This window comes from Syngnathus scovelli, chromosome 7 (assembly GCF_024217435.2).
Source record: "Syngnathus scovelli strain Florida chromosome 7, RoL_Ssco_1.2, whole genome shotgun sequence".
NCBI classification, from domain to species: domain Eukaryota; kingdom Metazoa; phylum Chordata; class Actinopteri; order Syngnathiformes; family Syngnathidae; genus Syngnathus; species Syngnathus scovelli.
The window spans coordinates 10983331-10989330 of record NC_090853.1 but is presented as its reverse complement, the minus strand read 5'-3'; positions in this window follow the sequence as shown (position 1 = coordinate 10989330).

Sequence of the window (6000 nt, the reverse complement as noted above, 5' to 3'; positions counted from 1 at the left end):
CCTCATCCTTCTATTTATTCTCTTGTAACTTTACCATGAAAAAATCAGATGAGCCAGCAACCTATAGTTCCTGCTTGCCACACATGCATATGTCTCCTGGGAAGAAAACAGTCTGTTGAAATGAGGTCTCCGAGCAGTCGTGGCATGGGTATTTTTGCTCAGACAGTTTGAGGCTAGGAAAGCAGAAATGGCTTTAGGCTAGAATCATAGACATGACCATGTGTGTGTGAGCATGTTCCACATGGGCTATTGGCAAGATCACCATCGCTGGCAAAAGCATGCAGCAAGATTGCCCCGGAGATAAACAAAGCTTGGACACATGCAGGGTGTAGACACTATGATGTATTAACAGGACAGTCCTTGTGGTTAGGATTACTGTACCCTATATTGAAGTGCCGGAAAGTTAACAATGAAAATAAATTAAAAAATAAATCCAAGTGAAGATTAAGTTCAAACTTAGTAAAGGAATAACAGCTATAGTCTCTTTAAAAATCGCCAAAACTGGAATAATTAAAGAAACATACAAATAATATAACATTTATGTCCTCATCCATTCAATTAACTATAGATAAAAAAGGTATTTATAATTTATTTATAGTTAATCTATTTTGCAGTTCAGTGTCTGTGGCCCTTTTGAATTGTTTAAATCCATTGGAAACCATTTCAAGCGGCAATACGTCTAGTGCAAACGACTGCACTGAAATCTTTGAGTAAATTTATTGTTTTGAAGTGTCGCAACCTACATAGCAAGGTACGCTAAACTACTATGCTACTAGAAAAAAAATCAGACCTGGCACAGTGTTCAAACAGCTCATGATACGCATATGAAATGTTGCTGTATGACTTTGACCTTATTAAACTAATATATAAGATATCTATTTTAATGAAAATCATTGCTTGAACATGAGTGTGTCTGTCTGTGCCGGTGTGAACTCAATCTTGAGACGAATGAAATGCAGACATGTCAACTAGAACAGGGAGTACCCGACTGAATCATTAAACTCGAGCTTCGAATAATGCAAGACACTCAAAGTAAACTTTTCTTTCCTGCTGCTTTCATATTCCATACTTTAAACTCAGACCACTCCTGAGGTATAGAGGAAATCTACTGTGATGAAGCAGTGCTACTGAGACAATGATCTGGCTTTCAAATTTTCAATGCCAGTGTGTATTTTCAGGAGGTCAATAGATAAAAGAAAGTGCCGTCTCGCTCATTTCTTATCTTTGGTTGCTCTTTTGTCCAAGACCCCATTCACCAACTGGCTTAACATTTCTCTTCCTTCACATAAAATTTACATTTACAAGACGCCAGTGATGTACTATGCAAAATTAAATTGCTATTGACTTTAATATCGGAACGCAGTGCACTGTCCTGGTGAACATAAAACATGTAATTAATGTTTAATTTTCCCAGCTGTGCAGCGTTTATATTCGCGAGGCTCAAACGAAGTGACACACTATGCACATGAACATGTTTCTTTGTACATTGTGCAAAGTTTTGGTATTTAATTTTCATGGGTATCTCTTTGAGTCACATGTGTCGTGAAATATTTTTGTTAAGAAATTCTGACAGAATATTGCCAATATCGTAGATATGAAATTGTGTGTGGGCCACAATCGGCACAATATTGAATCGTGACTTACCCTATCGTCCCACCTCTGGTTGTCACATTCTCCCTCTGCCTCGTGTTCTTTTCACACAGGGCAGATCGTTATTTTCATTGCGATCCAGGCTAGAAATTCAAGGCCAGGCCATGCAAGGACGATTAAGAAAGATCATGCAGCAACTAATACAGTTCTCGGCTTTCTTCCAATGCTCCAGGAGGCCTGGCTTGCCATGTCTTGCAGCTGTCAGTCATGATGTCATAGACATTCTTTGTTTTGAACAGTGAACGGAATAATGAAAAAGCACATGCTTCTCATTAATGAAATCATGTCATGCTTTTTAATGATTCATAGCAGATAGTGACTAGCCACAGACTAAGCAGCGATGAAACTGACAATGAAACACAAATCCTCTTCCAGTTTCACTCTTTTTAGCGTAGGCTTCTGGCTTTCTTCCACAAATTCAGTTAGAATTGACCACATCGACAGGTAGGAAAGTAAGGCGATCATCAGGTAGAGAGAGCAGACAGCTGCTTCTGTGGAGTGTCAGCCAGACCAGGAGGTAAACAAGAACATTCAGACATTGTGACTCCGATACAGTCAAGCTGACTGTCCGCTTGATAACAAGAAGCGGAAAACTTTTAATGGAGACCATTACACGTTTAAATGGAAGGGTATTTAGTCCATCTCCTCTAGCAATTTTATTATCAGTCCAGAACTGTGCAAGCATTGCGACTACCATTAATTTGTACATCTGTCTCTGTATCAAACAATCTATGCCATAGAAATAACAGAGGGACGATTTTCAGCACAGTTGACATTTTACCGTGCTACATTTCATGTTAAGGTTCCATCTATGTTGTTTTCAATATATTTTGGTCGCCATGGTGACAGAGATGAGCCTTAATATTACTGCACCTAAGATGCCCTGAAAAGTTCAATTAACACCTGCTTTGTTCAAGTAGACACTTAGTATTTCACACATAACACACACTAGGGAGTTAGGGTGCGTACGCCTACTGAAGAAAAAAAAGGAGAAAACCCGCAAAGACCCAGTCGATTTACATTCCAACGCTTACATGAGGTCAAATGTTTGCTGGGGTGAGTGAAAGAATGAGATCAGTGTTTTGAAAAAGTTGTACTCTGTGGGATCCTTGTTTCATGCTGGAATCGTAACTGTTCCAGCCAGTATTTCTTCACTCCGTGGAGCCCGCTGAGGATCAAAGTGGAATAAAAAAAACAAGATGAGATAAAGGATGCAACAATGAAGGTTGCTCATCAGAGCCCATTCAGGTTATTAATTTTCATCACAATGTCATCACAAAACGGCTGTGACAGTCCAGCTGCTTAATTTTCTTTTCTTCTGGCATTTTGAACTGATACTTGTATGTCCATTTTCCGCAACGGCTGCCAAAATAACAAAATGCCACAGTCTTTATAATTAGCTGTAACATTTCGGGTCACAAGTTCTTCATTGTGACAAATGCCAACCTACAGTATATACAACATGTTCACTGTGTTGAATGAATGTTTTTGAGTGACCCCATGTCATTCTGTGTGACATTAGCTGTCGGACCGAAGGAGTGAACGATGGCTTTTCATAAAGAAGAATGTCAGTTTTTGTCGACCAGCAGCTGCTCACAAATGCTTCTCTGAAATATCACGTCCGCTGCCCGTCTTCTCGGGTGGGCTGAAGGGAACCATCAAACCAGCTGGGTGTTGCCCCAAAATTCATTGGATGTTTGACCTCAATGATCATATAATTTTATGCTCTTTTCTATCTAAGGACTTCAGAGATTTTCCCAGCTCTTAGCCGGAAAAGAGCAGCCACTTTTTGGACAATGACATGGCATAAAAAAAGACGTAACTAGAGAGAGAGTTACTTGCGGTTAGATATTGATTGATTGAAACCTTATACGACAGCAAAATATGCGGAACAGCAGTGACATGGAGTAACGTGAACTGGGAGTCATTAACGACAATGACAACACATTTGGAGAGATGTTTCATATCCATGGCGTCGTTTTAGAGAATTCTTTGATATTGTGGCAACACAATGGTTTGTGCTGTGCCAGCCTAAAAGCCACCAGCTCATGCTGGTAAAAAATATCCATCTATTCTGAAAGAAAAGATCATCAGGTCATTTGTAATTTTGTTGTCACGTCTTGTCCCCAGCCGTTCCACTATGTATCGGTTGTCTTGGTTTCTGTCTGTGTGCTCGCCCCTCCCCTCCTGTGTGCCCATGATCAGTTTGATTATTCCCACCTGCCTCTTGTTACCTGTCGTGTAAGTCCTGTCTACCCCTCACCCCTCATCGGATCGTTGTTGTTTTGTTGTCGTGTCGTCTTCATGTCCTTTTGGTACCTATCGGTTTCAAGTATGTTTTGGTTGGGAAGTCGAGTTGTTTTGTTAAGTCATGTCAGTTTACCCAGTTTACCCTTCCTCCATCAGCTCCCGCTGCGACGCCCAATCCACGTCCGTTGTCTGAGCATGTTCCAGCGCCATGGGCTTCGCAGCCGCCATCGGATCTTGCTCCAGTGACGCCGGACTCACGACCGCCATCGGAGTTCCTCCCGGCACCATCGCCTCCGCGACCGTCATCGGACTTCGCTGTCGTGACGCCGGACCCGCGGCCGCCATCGGAGTGCCTCCCGGCGCCATCAGACTCGCGGCCGCCACCGGGCTCCATCCCAGCGTTGCAGGACCCGCGGGCGTCGCCAGATTCCAAGCCAGATGCGCCGGACCCGCGATCGTCCCTGGCCCCACTCCCACTGCTGTGGCGCGCGGTGGCTCTTGCTGCTGCCACAGATCCGCCTTCCGATTGCCGCTGATTGGGGTCTGGACTTTCAAATGCCGCCGATTGCGGCGCTGACCTTCGTATGCCGCCAATTGCGCTTCTGTTTCCCCGAGTCGCCGCAGAGTGCGGTTGTGTTTCCCCGAGTTTCCACCGATTGCGGTTCTGTCCCCGAGTTTCCGCCGATTGCGGTTCTGCTCCTGAGTCGCCGCCCGAGTGCGGTTCTGTCCCTCAAGTTGCCGCCCGAGTGATTTTCTGTTCCCCAAGTTGCCGCCCGAGTGCGGTTCTGTTCCCCAAGTTGCCGCCCGAATGCGGTTCTGTTCCCCAAGTTGCCGCCCGAGTGCGGTTCTGTCCCCTGAGTTGCTGCCGATTGCGGTTCAGGTCCCCGGTGTGTGCCGCGATTGTGGCCCTGGGCCTCTGAAGGCTGCCGAGTGCAGTTCTGTCCCCCAAGTTGCTGCCGATTACGGTTCAGGTCCCCAGTGTGTGCCGCGATTGTGGCCCTGGGCCCCTGAACGCCGCCAAGTGCAGTTCTGGCCCCCAAGTTGCTGCCGATTGCGGTTCAGGTCCCCATTGTGTGCTGCGATTGTGGTCCTGGGCCCCTGAACGCCGCCGAGTGCAGTTCTGTCCCCTGAGTTGCCGCCGAGCACGGTTCATGTCCCCGAGTTGTCGCCGAGCGCGGTTCATGTCCCCGAGTTGCCGCCGTGCGCGGTCCATGTCCTCAGAGTTGCCGCCGAGCATGGTTAGGACTTTGGCATGGCCAGTGAGGTCGCTTGAACCGGTGCGCTTCCCCCACGCCCCCCTTTTGCCACATGGGGGTTTCGGGAGCCGTCCCTCGTGGGAGGGGGGGGGGTTCTGTCACGTCTTGGTTTCTGTCTGTGTGCTTGCCCCTCCCCTCCTGTGTGCCCACGATCAGTTTGATTATTCCCACCTACCTCTTGTTACCTGTCGTGTATACAAGTCCTGTCTGCCCCTCACCCCTCGTCGGATCATTGTTGTTTTGTTGTCGTGTCGTCTTCATGTCCTTTTGGTTTCTGTCGGTTTCAAGTATGTTTTGGTTGGGAAGTCATGTTGTTTTGTTAAGTCATGTCAGTTTACCGAGTCTGTATTTTGAGTTCCGCCAATAAACCCTGGTCCAAGCTGCACTTGGTCGCCATTTCCATCCGTTCGTGACATTTGTAGGTATCATAAACTCAGCATTTTATGTTGTTCAGTTCACATACTTGCCAAGCTATGAATATAAGTTTTGATAGTGATTTTATTTTGTCTTAATGACACAAGAGGGAAACTATTTTGCGTGCAGATAAGTTTTGTATTTTGTTCTTCCAGGTTATCAAAATCGATACTGACAATGAAACATAATTTGTACTTTTTACTTTTGTAGTTTAATGCATCTCATCTCTTTTTTACTTAAAGTCAATGAGTTGACTCAGTAGCCTAACCACTTCTACTTTTACCAGGGTCTTTTTTGTTGTCAAAGAAAATATCTGTAATTCTACATCAGCACAAATGTGAGCACCGACGTAATTTGCATGTCGAGGGATACACGATACCACGTTTGTCTTTGCAGAGCTGGTTGAAATGACGTTGTCTCAGTCTGTGCT